The 13,736-nt window shown below is 39.1% G+C and overlaps 1 protein-coding gene and 1 long non-coding RNA gene across 5 annotated transcripts in view; one reads left to right on the forward strand and one right to left on the reverse strand.

The window, feature by feature from the left end:
* ELP3 (elongator acetyltransferase complex subunit 3) overlaps nucleotides 1-13,736 on the forward strand; it is a 466,764-nt gene that overhangs the window by 410,999 nt on the left and 42,029 nt on the right. The gene's annotated exons all lie outside the window — the stretch shown is intronic.
* On the reverse strand, nucleotides 11,984-12,708 carry LOC115088171. The gene is made up of 3 exons (XR_003855714.1): nucleotides 12,661-12,708; nucleotides 12,442-12,564; nucleotides 11,984-12,362 (listed from the first exon to the last, which is right to left on the reverse strand). It is a non-coding gene; the product is annotated as an uncharacterized LOC115088171 (long non-coding RNA).

The raw sequence follows: 13,736 nt of genomic DNA on the forward strand, positions 1-13,736 counted from the left end.
AGAAGGGCGTTTATTACACCATCTCGACATAGGCAGATTGCTGCCCAGATATCTGGAAGTGACACAAGAAGTACGAAAGACGGACCATCTGTTCATCCTGCACAGCGGAAAGAAACAAGGTGAAGCGGCCTCTCGGCCCACCAACGCCCGCTGGATTAAAGAAGTTATCCGAGCAGCTTACGTAGAGGCCGGGAAGTCTCCGCCTCTACAGGTCAAGGCTCATTCCACCAGAGCACAAGCGGCATCCTGGGCAGAATCCAGGATGCTGTCGCCTGCAGAAATATGTAAAGCGGCGACATGGTCCTCCCTCCATACCTTTTCCAGGTTCTACCGTCTGGATGTCAAGGCCAGGGAGGACACAGCATTTGCGAGGGCAGTCCTACAAGGCCCTCAGGCAGCTTCCCGCCCAGGCTGGGAGTAAAGCTTTTGTACATCCCATTTGTTCTGAGTCCATCTGGCTACACGCTAGGAAATGTTGAGATTACTTACCTGATAATCTCCTTTTCCTTAGTGTAGACAGATGGACTCAGCATCCCGCCCAGCTGCCTGCGTACATGGGTATCACCGATTCAAGGTAAGCCATGTCATCTGTTTCCATAAGAGCGTACACTCTACCAGGTGTCCACACCTTCCGGTTGGGAATGCTGGCGGTCTCCAGCTACTATCAATCGGTCAGGGGAATCCTGTTTTCACTATTTCACTGAGCGTCAGTACACACACATCCATAACAGCTTTTGCAAGGAAGATTACTGAGTTGCTACGCTTCCTGTGGGGGTATATATACCCGTGCTGACATCAGATCCGTCTCCAACTGCTAGCACGAGCATACTATACCCATTCGTTCTGAGTCCATCTGTCTACACTAAGGAAAAGGAGATTATCAGGTAAGTAATCTCAACATTTTTCATCGTCATTACCTCCATGTAATGTACTGCTTTTAATCATTAACAATCCACCTCCTTCCTGGTTTTTTTAATTACTTTATATAAGGCGTATGTCAAAATGATTTAAAAAAGTTATTCAACTGCTTGTCAATCAATATTATTTTGTTGTTCAATCTGACCTTTTAATGACTGAAAGTAGCTGACTTATCTTCTGATTTCTGTACTCCATAAATCACGGCGAAAACGTTTCTTATATTAAATGTAAAAACCGACTTATCTCAAAGTCTGTCGCTGTCCTTAAAAATGTTTTGGTGTTTTATAGGGAATTTATTTTAATTGATTTAAAACCCAACATAAAAAGGATTAACTTTTCCTGATATTAAGCAATAAATATAAATACATTAAAAATAAAAAGCATTTAGTGGAGGGATATTTTTAGAGTTGGGAATAATTGAGTGGTAATATCCTATCAATAAATTTATGGTGCATGGTATTTTGAGGTATTCTAAATGGCATCAATTACTCTAAGCAGTATTATCACTTTTTCTGCCCATCTGAAAATTGGGAATGTCATCTCAAAGTTTTATCCAAATTAAAAATTAAAGAAAAAAATAACCTTGGGCCAGTAAGGCAATGAGAGCAATATCCGTGAACTTTTAAAAAAATGCAAGGAGATGGCAAATGTGCACAGAACGACAGACTTTGATCATAATTTAAGAGAAGGAGAGTGCCTGTAGAAGATCATCATCTTCCTTAGTACTGTATTAAAGTATCAACATTGGTTGGTAACTTAACAAAATTAAAAAATCTTCAAAAGTAATTCATTTAAGGGGTTATGTACTAAAGCTTAGTATCACACTAAGGCTTTTTAGCATACAATAAAAACATGAGAGGAGGAATCAAGATGGCAGCATAAAGGCTTGCTGTTGCATTTGATCTGTGCTATTTTCCTGTTTTTATGCTATGCTTTCTAAGCCAAGGGTCGACTGAGAATGTTCCACTCCGAATTGGCTTTCCTATTACCTGGCCAGCAAACGCTTGATTCCTTGGTGAGCCGTGGATGGTTGACAGTGTTAGATTTGGATGTGCCCATTAGAGTCCTGCGGCAGGGAGATCCGGACTCCCAGGCCCTCAATGTTACTCTTTTGCCTCCCGAACGCCTGCCCCTAAGGTAGCCCCTGGCATTGCGTTTGCTACTCTGTGGTCAGTCACTGGATGATGAAGCAGCATTGACCAAAATTGAGGGGAGCGGGACATGGACTGAAACGCTGAGAGAAGGAAGTGCCATGGTTAATGCAGTGAGTGAAGTGTTGACTGACAAGAACATACCAGCTTCAATTCCTATCGTAGGCTCCAAATGAACAAGCTTTCAACTGTCAAGCAGACCGCTGCCTCCACTGATAAAACCTTCAGAGGTGTCTTTGGACAATATTTGGTCTATTCTTACATGAGTGGACAATACCATCTCTAATTACGCCTCTAATATTGGCTTTCTGATTAAGGGGGGGGTTGCTGAAATGTGTAAATCTCAAACAGAAGATATTGCTGGATTGAAAGGAAAGGTGAAAGTTATGTCCTCTGAGGTCCAGGCTACCCAGCAGTTGAATTTGACTTTAATTCAAGATAAAAATTTGGTGCATAGGAAAATTGGAACAGGTGGAAAAATATACTAGGCACCTGAATTAAAGATTTCTTAATTTTCCCAAGACTCCTGTATTTCCCCTTGAGATCTACTTAAATATTATGTGGATACTCTGAGAATTTCAGAGGCGAACTATCCAACCTTGATTAAAGTTTTTTACTTCCAACTGAACGGAGATCTATGAGTGTCCAAGTGTGAGGCCTGGATGTATTTGCTTTTTTGAATAGTTTAGAGACTGATATAGAATAGAAAGATACTCTCCTGGCTACCTGTATTTTTTAACAAGATCTAAATTTGGTTATGAGATTTTTTTTGCAAATCGCAAGCTTTGTTTTATGGCAAAAAAGTTTGGATATATCCATATATATTAAAAACTACACAAGATAAGAGGAAAATGTTTCTTGCCATAGGACTGGAAGTTTTAATAGGTGCCTCTTTTCTTCTTAGACAGTCCTGTAAATGCATAGTTAAATATATTAGGATTAGATACCAATTCTTTTCTTCAGATCAATTGTGTTTTTTTCTTGATCAAAAACAGAAAGTTATAAGCACACCTGTTGATCCATAAATGGTGCTGTATTACTGTATTCCTAGACAATGTATACTATGCCTTTGCCTTTTTTTTTTTTAATTTTACACCTGTGTAATCACAGACCAATCTCTACCACCTAGGGCCCTTAAGGAAATAGTCTCATTCATTAAATGCACCAGTGAATCTATTCACCATGAAAGAATTATAGCCTCTCATGTTTTGTTCTGTTCTGTACTGGCTTAACTATTCTGTAACCTCTACCCTGATGACCTGTCTTGGGTTTGCGGAATAGCAACTATTTGATATATGAATATAGGCTTCAGAATTCAGGTGGCCACCAGGCTATCAGAGTAGAGTTCCAACTGGCATTGGTCTCTACTATGTGACTGCATTAAGGGTCGGATTTTAAGAGATACGCGAGGGCGTAGATTTGTGCGCGCAACCCGGCACGCACAAATCTACGCCCGATTTGGTCGGCGCGCACAAGGGGGTGCACACTTGTGGACGCTGAGCCCTAGGGGAACCCCGATGGCTTTCCCCGTTCCCTCTGAGGCCGCTCCAAAATCTGAGGCCTCAGAGTGAACTTTCCTTCCGCTCCCCTCCTCTACCTTCCCCTATCTAACCTGCCCCCCCCAGCCCTACCTAAATCCCCCCCCCCCCCTTTATTTTCTTATTTACGCCTGCCGGCCAGCTGCTGCTGCACAATCCTCCGGCACAGCCACTGTGCCGGAGGCCTCTGTCCCGCCCCCAGACCAGTGCCCCGCCCCGCCCCCTTTTTCAAAGCCCTGGGATATACGCACATAACCGGGCCTATGCAAAATAGGCTCGGCGCTCGTAACCCCCCTGCAAGCGTAAATCCAGCCGGATTTACGCGCGCAGGGCTTTTAAAATCTGGCCCTAAGTGTGTGTTTGTCCTTTTCTGGGTTTTTTTTTTTCAATTGTTCTATTTATTCAGTGTCTAGTGTACGTTGTTATGTACATCACGGATCTTATTATGATCTATTAAGGCAATTTATAAATGTGCCTAAATAAATAGCTATCTCTAATCCTGAGCTGCTCTCCTCTTTTTGTTAGTGAGCTAATGTTTTGGTGCTTTGATATAGAATATGCATTGTTTCCTTTGTCTATAAGGTTTCTGTGTTTCGTGACAAGATAATTCTTGTTCTAAACTGAAAATATAAAATATAAATAAATAAAATAATGTGGTATGCACTAAAAAAATTAGCATGTATGCTAAACTGGTCTGAAAAGATACTAGTATGCACACATGTAAATGAACAACATATACAAATGAAGCTTTAGTGAGTATCATGCTATTTAGAACATATGTTCTCCTCCATGAGCTATCTGACTCATTCGTGCTGAGGCCTAAAATTTAACACCTGCCTTGGACAAAGTGTTAAATTTTTTATTTATTCAAGAGCTCAGCTCACAGGATGCATTGGAGGTTAATGCTGGAACAGACAAGTGTGTCAGAGCAGGAAATGTTGTAGGAGTTGTGGAGTAGATGACAGAGGAGAGACATCAACACACATTTGAGATCTTTAAAAAAATATATCACATATGTAGAGAAGAAAATGTAATTTCAAAGCAAATGTTCACAGATGACTATTATTTTTGCCCATAACAATAATGTTTGAAAGGTAAATCTGGCGACCTTACAAACTATCGCTGTAGATACCCACAAATTGGAAAATCTTTCCTGGTGACTATTACTCACACACTAAGACTGCAACACTAATGATTGCTTCCATTTCACTTTTAATTTTCAATATGCAATCTATAAGAGAAAAGGTACCCATAATCTATGATTTAATCTCCTCTCATTAACCAGACGCTGTTATTATTACTGAAACCTGGCTTTTTGAATATGACAATGTAATATTAAATTCCATATGCCCCACAGGCTACATCCCATTTTCAGAATCTCATCCCAATTACAGAGGAGTTGGTCTGTTGATCATTGTTAAAGATTCCCACAACCCTGCAGGAAATCTTTACCAATAAATTACCCTTATGAAATCATGCTTATCTGCACCATTTCAGTGAACCTTTGCATTGTTTACTGTCCTCCCAGCCTACTCACTAATAATCTTTCCCCACTGATAGAGTCCTTAACCATACTGCCAGTTGATTTATCAAAAAGTATTATAGCTGTAGATTTCAATCTACATTTTAACCTAATACCCCCCTCCCCCAATGCTGTTTCCTTACTAGCTAATGTCATATCTAGACTAGGCTAGGAACAACTCATAGATAAGGCGACACACATAAACCTTAGACCAGTGGTTCCCAACCTTGACCTGGGGATCCCCCAGCCAATCAGGTTTTCAGGGTATCCACAATGAATATGCATGAGAGAAAGTTTGCATGCACTGCCTCCATAACATATCCTGTGGATATCCTGGACTGGCTGGGGTGTCCCCAGGACAGGATTGGGAACCACTGCCTTAAACATTGTCTTCTAGAATCCTGCACACATAGAGCTAACTGCAATAACCCAACAAGTTCCCTGGTCCGACCACTTCCTAATACAATTAAGTGGTGAGCTCAAATATACTTCACCTAACCTCTCTGTTGGTCCTAAAAATGTTCCCAAAAGAAAGTATGTCGACCCCGATAACTTCGCTAATGCCCCTATATCATAATCTTCCTATGCTCCCCGACATTAACATCAACCAATCGCTTGATATTTAGAACTCCTTAATATCCAAATCCCTTGTTTCTGTAGCGCTGAACAAACTCTGTATCATTAGATCCAAACCTAGTGCAGATTGGGTTTCAATAACGTTATGACAAATGAAAACCATGTTAAGATTCCTTGAATGTTGCTGGTGTAAGAATACAACTCCAGAAAAGAAAACTGCTTATTTTACTCAGCTGAAAAAATATAAAAAAGAAATTGACTTTGCAAAAAAATCTTATTACGCAAATAAAATAAAATTGGCCAGCGGCAATCCAAAAATATTATTCAATATAGTAAAGTCTTTAACATCACAAAAAACTACCTCCAATAACAATATTTCAAATGGACCTATGTTCTATAATTGCACTTCAGTTTAAAGAAAAATCACTCAAAATTTCCTCAGAATTCCTACATTTGCCAATTCCAAAAATAAACCTTCCCCCGCTTTCGTGCTCATGGTGCACCGTCTCTGAAAATGATGCCTCTACAGTATCTACTCACAAAGCTGAAAGTGTTTAATTCACCCTACAATCCTTATCCAGGCCAACTCCTAAAGGACTGCCGAAACTTTCTTGCACCATCCATAGCGCAATTAATTAACTTATCACTTAACACATGAACATTTCCCAACATTCTCAAACAAACCTCTGTTGGACCCATACCTAAGAAAAAAACAATCGACCCATTCGAGCTTTCTAATCTTCATCCAATTGCCTGTTTGCCCACCCTCACTAAAGTTACTGAATCAACCATTCTTCAACAATTAACCAAATATATCACAGACAATAACATCTTACATCCAAATCAACATGGCTTCCCTAAAGGGCATAGTACAGAGACCCTACTTTTATCGGCTTTCCACACTATCATTCGTGGCTTTGATGCCAATACTGATTTCATCATAATCCTTCTTGACCTTACTGCAGCCTTTGACACCTTAAACCATGACTTGCTCCTCACTAGTCTAGAATTCATAGGACTACACGATAATGTTCTTCGATGGTTTGCCTCTTTCATAGCCAACTGTCCCCAACAAATTAATCTAGACTCCTATCATTCTGAATGGTATAGTACCACAACTGGGGTCTCTCAAGGATCTTGCTTATCCGCAATGCTATTTAACATCTATCTCCTTCCATTATGTCTCATACTGACTGGTTTAGGCATAGATTTCAAGATCTATGCAGATGACATCCAACTACTCATCTCTTATTCTTCCTCTTGGAATCATAGCTTCTCATTAATCACTCTTTACTTAGAAACTATAAAAACTTGGTTATCTCATAATAGACTAAAACTAAATGCTGCAAAAACTGAACTGATACATCTATCCACCATTCCTAACACTCCATGTAGCTCCCTATCGCATCTTACCTTTGACAAGCACCAGATCTCCATTGTAACCCATGCACATAATGTAGGCATCATTGTTGACTCTAAGCTATCCATGTCAGAAAATATATCCAAATTAGTAAAAACCTTGTTTTACAAATTGAATCTTTTGAAAAGTTTAAAACCCTTTCTACTTCTAACAGACTTTAGAACTGTACTTCAAGCTATCGTTCTTTCAGGTTTAGACTATTGCAATTCTTTATATGTTGGCCTTCCTGAAACAATCTGTCTGCTCCAATTCATACAAAATTCCGCAGCTCGCCTCTTAACAAGTACTAAGATGAATGACCATATTTCTCCCGTTCTTCTTAATCTCCATTGGTTACCAATCAAACAACATAGTCAATATAAAATTCTAACCCTAATTTTCAACTTAATCCATAATCCCTCATCCATTGGTTGTGTACCTCATTACGTATTTACCAGCCTCAGTGTTACTTAAGATCAAGCGATAAACATCATTTGAGATACTGACAGTCAAAATCACAAGATTAGAAATTACTAGATAACGTGCCTTCTCCGTGGCTGGCCTCCTGCTATGGAACTCCATTCCAACCACACTAAGACTTTAAACCAATCCAAAAGAATTCAGGAAAAAAACTAAAAACATATTTATGCGCTACTGCTTTTCACCCCTAATCTTCTTACTCATTCCTGTCGCACACCAATCTCAATTCGGTTTGTTTAAATGTTTTAAATTTTGTTTATTTTCATTCTGATTGAATTTTAGTCTTATACTATTTATTTCTATTCCTTATTTTATTTGCTATTTATATTTTAAAGTTTGTTCTCTTTTATTTCTATTTACTATGTTATGTATGTTTTATGTCTGTAAACTGCCTAGACCTCCACCCATGTATAAGCGATATACAAAAATTTTCAAATAAATAAATTATACACTGCAGAATTTATAAGGCAAATTGTTGTAACTATTGCAAATAGAGGACCGTTCCAGTTGAATGCCATGATTGTGCTGTATGTTTCTAATGTTGCATGGTTTCAGATGATTCACACATTCTGCAGCAGAGACAAGGCTACAGCAGTTGAGACACAACTCCTTCACAGAAGGCATTAAGTGGAAATTATGAGGGACACTTAAGAGGAAGCCTCTTCTTACTCAAGCTTGGATGCCCCTCTACAACTTTTCCCCTGCTAGTCCATGGTATAGATTGAATGGAACTTGCTTTGCTAACATATGGTGATGACCACTGCCATCATTACAGTGGTTTGTGTGTTCAAAATCAGTGGAGTGTTCAGAGTCAAAGACATCAGCATGTACAGCTGCCAGTGTGCCATTGTTGCTTCATCATTATAAAATATTTGTAGAGGGGGGTGTCCAGATGTCAGTATCTTCGTGACTCAAGAATGACAGATTCCCCCTCCTTGGTATCAATGTAATGTAATTCGCCAGGACTAGCAAAAGACATCACTTAAGAACATAAGAAATTGCCATGCTGGGTCAGACCAAGGATCCATCAAAACAGCATCCTGTTTCCAAAAGAGGCCAAACTAGGCCACAAGAACCTGGTAATTACCCAAACACTAAGAAGATCGCATGCTACTGATGCAATTAATAGCAGTGGCTATTCCCTAAGTAAACTTGATTAATAGCAGTTAATTGACTTCTCCTCCAAGAACTTATCCAACCCTTTTTTGACCCCAGCTACACTAACTGCACTAATCACATCCTCTGGCAACAAATTCCAGAGCTTTATTGTGCGTTGAGTGAAAAAGAATTTTCTCCGATTAGTCTTAAATGTGCTACTTGCTAACTTCATGGAATGCCCCCTAGTCCTTCTGTTATTCGAAAGTGTAAATAACCGTTTCACATCTACTCGTTCAAGACCTCTCATGATCTTAAAGAGCTCGATCATATACCCCCTTAGCCATCTCTTCTCCAAGCTGAACAGCCCTAACCTCTTCAGCCTTTTCCTCATAGGGGAACTGTTCCATCCCCTTTATCATTTTGGTTGCCCTTCTCTGTACCTTCTCCATCACAATTATATATTTTTTAAGATGTGGCGACTAGAATTGTACACAGAATTCAAGGTGCGGTCTCACCATGGAGCGATATAGAGGTATTATGACATTTTCCATTTTATTAACCATTCCATTCTTAATAATTCTTAACATTGTTTGCTTTTTTGACTGCTGCAGCACACTGAGCCGATGATTTTAAAGTATTATCCACTATGATGCCTAGATCTTTTTCTTGGGTGGTAGCTCCTAATATGGAATCTAACATCGTGTAACTACAGCATGGGCTATTTTTCCCTATATGCAACACCTTGCACTTGTTCACATTAAATTTCATCAGCCATTTGGATGCCCAATCTTCCAGTCTTGCAAGATCCTCCTGTAATGTATCACAATCCGCTTGTGATTTAACTACTCTGAATAATTTTGTATCATCCGCAAATTTGATAAACTCACTCGTCGTATTCCTTTCCAGATCATTTATATATATATTGAAAAGCACCGGTCCAAGTACAGATCCCTGAGGCACTCCACTGTTTACCCTTTTCCACTGAGAAAATTGACCATTTAATCCTACTCTCTGTTTCCTGTCTTTTAACCAGTTTGTAATCCACGAAAGGACATCGCCTCCTATCCCATGACTTTTTAGTTTTCGTAGAAGCCTCTCATGAGGGACTTTGTCAAACGCCTTCTGAAAATCCAAATACACTACATCTACTGGTTCACCTTTATCCACATGTTTATTAACCCCTTCAAAAAAATGAAGCAGATTTGTTAGGCAAGACTTCCCTTGGGTAAATCCATGTTGACTGTGTCCCATTAAATCATGTCTTTCTATATGCTCTACGATTTTGATCTTGAGAATAGTTTCCACTATTTTTCCCGGCACTGAAGTCAGGCTCACTGGTCTATAGTTACCTGGATCGCCCCTGGAGCCTTTTTTAAATATTGGGGTTACATTGGCCACCCTCCAGTCTTCAGGTACAATGGATGATTTTAATGATAGGTTACAAATTTTAACTAATAGATCAGAAATTTCATTTTTGAGTTCCTTCAGAACCCTAGGATGCATACCATCCGGTCCAGGTGATTTGCTACTCTTTAGTTTGTCAATCTGGCCTACTACATCTTCCAGGTTCACAGTGATTTCGTTCAGTTCGTCTGAGTCATCACCCCTGTAAACCATCTCTGGAACTGGTATCTCCACAACATCCTCATTAGTAAACATGGATGCAAAGAATTCATTTAGTCTTTCTGCAATGGCCTTATCTTCCCTAAGAGCCCCTTTAACCCCTCTGTCATCTAATGGTCCAACCGACTCCCTCACAGGTTTCTTGCTTTGGATATATTTTAAAAAGTTTTTATTATGAGTTTTTGCCTCTATGGCCAACTTCATTTCAAATTCTCTCTTCGCCTGTCTTATCAATGTTTTACACTTACCTTGACAATGCTTATGTTTTATCCTATTTTCTTCAGATGGATCCTTCTTCCAATTTTCGAAGGATGTTTTTTTGGCTAAAATAGCCTCTTTCACGTCACCTTTTAACCATGACTGTAATCGTTTTGCCTTCCTTCCACCTTTCTTAATGCGCGGAATACATATGGACTGCGCCTCTAGGATTGTATTTTTAAACAATGTCCAAGCCTGTTGAACACTTTTAACCTTTGCAGCTGCACCTTTCAGTTTTTTTCTAACTATTTTCCTCATTTTATCAAAGTTTCCCCTTTTAAAATTTAGTGTTAGAGCTGCAGATTTACTTATTTTCTCCCTTCCAGTTATTAGTTTAAATTTGTTCATGTTATGATCACTGTTCCCAAGTGGCCCCACCACCGTTACTTCTTTCATCAAATCTTGCGTTCCACTAAGAATTAAATCTAAAATAACTCCCTCTCTTGTTGGTTCCTGAACCAATTGCTCCATGAAGCAATCATTTATTACATCCAGGAACTTTATGTCTTTAGCAAGTCCTGATGTTACATTTACCTAGTCAGTATTGGGATAATTGAAATCTCCCATTATTATTGCACTGCCAAATTGGTTTGCTTCCCTGATTTCTCTTAGCATTTCATCATCTGTCTGACCATTTTGTCCAGTAGTATATTCCTATCACTATACTCTTACCCAACACACATGGGATTTCTACCCATATAGATTCTACTGAGCATTTAGTCTCTAGTATGATCTTTATCCTGTTGGACTCTATACTCTCCCGGACATAAAGTGCCACACCCCCACCAAATTGATCCTCTCTATCATTGCAATATAATTTGTACCCTGATGTAGCACTGTCCCCTTGGTTATCCTCCTTCCACCAAGTCTCTGTGATGCCAATTATGTCAATCTCATCATTTGCTGCTATACACTCTAACTCTCCCATCTTACTTCTTAGACTTCTGGCATTGGCATACAGACATTTCAAAGTGTGTTTTTTGTTTGTATTAACAACCTGCTTTTCAGTTGTTAGGGATAATTCGGAAATCATTAGCTTCGGTGATTTTTTACATATAGGCACATGGACTACGTTTGCTTTTATTGGAACCTCTCTGGTGGAATGCCCTAACTCTTCTGTTTCATTAGTATCCTTCAAGGATACATTTCTCCGACCCATGCACTGCTGAGTGACTGTCTGCTTTCCCCCTTGTTCTAGTTTAAAAGCTGCTCTATCTCCTTTTTGAAAGTTAGTGCCAGCAGCTTGGTTCCACTCTGGTTAAGGTGGAGCCCATCCTTTCGGAAAAGTCTCCCCCTTCCCCAAAATTTTCCCCAGTTCCTTACAAAGCTGAATCCCTCTTCCCTGCACCATCGTCTCATCCATGCATTGAAACTCTGGAGCTCTGCCTGCCTCAGGGGACCTTATATCATATAACAAACGTCATTTAAAACACACATTTATTTAAGAGAGACACCACTTGATATAAACCCACATATACAGTCACATATTTAAAAACATCACAAACATGAACGTCATATAGGCAGAGAAATATTTATAAATATGATATCATCATAAACATTATAACCTCCAAATAAATTGTATTAAAGTGCTTCAGAGTGCCAGTTCTCGTAGCTTTCAACTTCACAGATTGTTTCCATTAAATTCTCATAATATTTGAGCTTCACAGTTCTTCTTCAATGATCACTGCCATAATGAAATTCACTCAAATACTGCCCGTCACCACTCCCGATACTGATCCCGACGAAGATCTCCGTTTCACCTGACAAGCAGGCTTCTTCAGGGGAAACGTCTAATATCTCTGCAACAATCAGACATAACCATTTACCACCTCCACATAAAACAAATAACCCCATATTGTTTAAACTATAAATCCTTACCATGTGAATCCAACCACGGGACACACAAAAATCGTTTATCCAAAACACGAATTTCTTCAAAATTCTTTAATTCACTTTAACTTCATCAAAACTTCATATCATTTCTTCAAGCTGGTCACAAAACTGCAAACCAAAAACGTTATTTCCAATCATCAAAACTTTAGAAATATAAGAAATGGAAGACAGCATACGACCTGAGCAAACGCTACCACCACGTACCTTCAAAAGTGGAAGTGACATCATCACTTCCTTTCTGCAAGGATCTCCATACTGCACACCCAATACTCTGCCTACTCTATATATAGTCCTCAACCACCGCGATTACCAATTAAGGAACTTAAATGAATTCACTCACTCATCAACCCTATTCCAATGCTACAAACACCAGCGAAAACCACACAATCAACTTATGGCAACAAATCTGCACCAAAGCCCTTGAATAAGATCGACAATAAACTTCAACAAAACCAGAATAACTTCCAACCCTTCAATTATTTAATGAAAGCTCCCCACTCAATTGGACCATTGAGTCCATGTGGACTCACAGTGCCCCCAATTGAAAATATAACGTTGTTCAACCCGTCTTAGAATAGCTGATAAATCACCCCCAAACTGCAATTTAATCTTTTTAATAATAAAGAATTTTAATTCTTCTATCGAATGACTATTATCACTCCAGTGTTTGACTAATGGAGCATTCTCAACACCTAACCTAATCCTGCTTCTATGTTCCCCAATACGTAATTTAATAGCTCTGGTAGTTTGCCCAATATAAATGAGCTGACATGGACAGATGATTGCATAAATCACGCCATTAGAAGTACAAGTAAACCTTTCTGGAATCACATAAGGCTGACACAAATTCGGATGATGAAACACTTTCAAAGGTAACACATGTTCACAAACAGAACAAGATCCACAGGCAAATTGACCCCATTCAGAAACCACTCCACTCTCCAAACTCCCACCAAGCTTTAAATTATCATATAAGTTTTTCCGTTTTTTCAAAGAAAAAATAGGTTCCTCAACAAAAATATTTAATGGAGATAATACATGCCAATATTTTTTAACAATGTCTCTAATCTGGGCAGCCTTAGTTGAATAAGGAATAGTACAAACTAATCGGGAAAGAGGCTCCTTCTGCGAATTGATCAACAAATTCTCCCTGTTAGAAAACAGAGCACGTTTGTATGCTTTTTTTTAAAACAGAGTTTGAATAACCACGGTTCTTAAATCTGGTCTTCAATTTTTCAGATTGTATTTTAAATTCATTAGTGGAGGTACATAGGCGTCTG

This window comes from Rhinatrema bivittatum, chromosome 3, assembly GCF_901001135.1.
Source record: "Rhinatrema bivittatum chromosome 3, aRhiBiv1.1, whole genome shotgun sequence".
NCBI classification, from domain to species: domain Eukaryota; kingdom Metazoa; phylum Chordata; class Amphibia; order Gymnophiona; family Rhinatrematidae; genus Rhinatrema; species Rhinatrema bivittatum.